The 2,739-nt window shown below is 35.5% G+C and overlaps 1 non-coding gene across 1 annotated transcript; it reads right to left on the reverse strand.

Moving 5' to 3' along the window:
- Window positions 1-2,317: 2,317 nt before the first annotated feature.
- Window positions 2,318-2,389, reverse strand: Trnaw-cca. Its single transcript has one exon. It is a non-coding gene; the product is annotated as a tRNA-Trp (tRNA).
- Window positions 2,390-2,739: the final 350 nt, after the last annotated feature.

The raw sequence follows: 2,739 nt of genomic DNA on the forward strand, positions 1-2,739 counted from the left end.
CTTATCAATATTATTCTACTAGAAATCGAAATGTGAATATAAACTTTAAAAACAAAAAACGATTTTAAAATGGCTGACAATCGGATACGTGTTAAGAATGGCGGATTTCTGTGTCCGACTTAATATGAACAACCAATATATCAATTCCGACCGGGTCTCCAACATTAGTCGTCTCACACGACCGAAGTCATCAAACCGGACGACCGGCAATCGTATTATGACGTATATAATTCCAATGTACGCCACGTAACCTCACTTTGCGTTTTGCGTATCAGTGATTTGTGGATTTGTGCAACTATATTTTAGTTTTTGTTTTCTCGTTAAAAAAAATGGGCAACCACTTTTTTAAACCTAACCTCACATGTCGGAGGAGGATGGGGTCTGCTGGGGTGGAACTCTGTAACGAAATAGTGATCGGTAGCGATAAAGAATACTGTCGCTTGCCGTTTAGTTTGTACGACCAAGGTCAGTATTCTTCATCGCTACCGATCGCTATTTCGTTACAGAGTTCCAGCCCTGGAATCCTAAGCTAAAAATGAAATTAAGATGCACCAGTGTAATGCAGCATCTCTTCCGGATAAAAAGCATTTACGGGTGGAGGCAAGACATCACTACTACTATTATTATTTTGCAAAAGCCTCGACCTCTTTCTGTAAAATGTAGATGAATGTCTAAATGCCTTTTTAGTGTTTTTTTAGGCATAATAAAAAATTTAAGTTTGTTTACAAAAACTTTTTATTAGGTTATGTTCATGATGTTCATTAGGTCGCAAATGCTACTTAATGGGTTGTATTTACTGACATAAAGATACGTAAATTAGGTTATAAATATGAACATAAAATACAACAAAATATAATTGGACGTTAGGGATTATCAGTGAGACGTATCCTATTCGGACAACGGGTAGACGTCGGGCTAGTTTAAGATATGTACGTCGTGCAAGCCAACGTGGGAACGATGTTGGGAAATTAATAAAAATGGTACGTTGTTATTTTGTACGTCGACAGATCGTTGGATTTACCGACTCGGATCCAACGACATCGCTTTTAATAGGAAAGCGACGTCACAGGTCGTATCACGAGCACCCGACCTAAATTTGCACAAAGTCTGACGTCGCTTCAGGTCAGATTTAGTTCGAAGTCAGATAGATGCTACTTGGGTAGTAACCCTTTCGAACATGTAGAGCATTAGAAACTAGTTTGTAGATGTTGATTTATTTATAAGTACGATTAATATTACGCATATTACTAGATCGCACACAGATTTCAAATTCACAATAAAAAAAGTTAAAGATAATATCTTTAGCTTGATGACCTGGATATAATTTATTTGAATCTTCCAATTGGCTCGATTTTCCTTACTCAATGTTAAATAATTAGGGCTGATCAATATTGTTGCGATGAATATATCCGAAACAAAAAAAAACATTAAATGTGGCATATCGTTGTACTCAGGAGACCCAGTTCTTTCAAAATCTGAAATAAAAAATGCAGGTTCGTATTTAAAAAAATTAAATTGTCCTCTGTATCTCACAAATTATAAGCTAATGTGAAAATCTAAAAATACTATCGGATAGCCCTAATAAAGTGGCTATGAAAATGTGCAATTAGTTTTTTGATTTTCTAAAAAGTAACGACAGGAAAAAATAAAATTGATTTTCAAAAAATTTCGTTTTTTCCAAAAAACTCTGCGATCCTTGAAATTTTTAAAACTTTTTTCATGGCATCTTGGTGAACATCCCAAGGCGCAACTTTGCCCCAATTTAACCATCTTCGTATCTATTACAGTTTCCGAGATACCAATAATATACGTCGAATTTGTAGCACCCTGAAGACATTAGATATTTTAAGTATTTTAATAAAAACTTATTTATTACAGTAATAAATTGCGTAATAAATTATGTATTTACTACCTACCCAACCCTGTAAATATAACAACCCCCTTAAAGATCTAGGAGCACGAATAAAGGGTTAAGACCGTTGGGGATGAACTAGGTGACTATGGGGTGGTTAGTGGGTGATTCCCGACACAAACACCGGGATTATGAGGATGTCGTAAAGTTTGCCTTTACGTGCGGGTGTCAAGATGGCCGTAGAAACGTCGTCGGCCGGATATCCGGTCCTTAATCCGCACCACCTTCACTTGGAAGACTAATTAATTTGTCCCAAGCTGTTGTTAATAAAGTTATATAGTTCAGGAATTACTATTATTGCAAGTTTACCTATTTAGAATTGATGTTTGCATAATAGGTACAAAAATATATAAAAAATATGATTAGGGGTTTTCATTCTTAAAATAAAAAAAATAAAAAAGTTTTTGACCCCGACGTGATTTGAACACGCAACCTTCTGATCTGGAGTCAGACGCGCTACCGTTGCGCCACGGAGTCGTTGTGAATTTTGTTTCCAACCTGCTTCTTATTCGCTCTTGTCAAATTGATCATGTAACATAACTAATTAGCCAAAAGTAGTGAAGATATTACGTCGGTATATATTTTTTCAGCAATTCAGTGAAATTGCCACTTCAAATCAAACTTCAATTGGCCGTCGGCACGTGTTCATTTTGTTAAAAAAAAAATCCCCGTAGTTTTTTGTCAAAAGGAAGGATTTTTTGGGACGCCGGAAAAGAATTAATTTTTAACAACCACCCTAATTGATATATTCAATAAAATTAAATTTACACATTATATATGTACAGGGGGAGTCAACGATTGAGTAAAGACCATTCATTATCTCATTT

Source organism: Sitophilus oryzae, unplaced genomic scaffold (assembly GCF_002938485.1).
Source record: "Sitophilus oryzae breed Bouriz unplaced genomic scaffold, Soryzae_2.0 scaffold_466_pilon_pilon, whole genome shotgun sequence".
NCBI lineage: Eukaryota > Metazoa > Arthropoda > Insecta > Coleoptera > Curculionidae > Sitophilus > Sitophilus oryzae.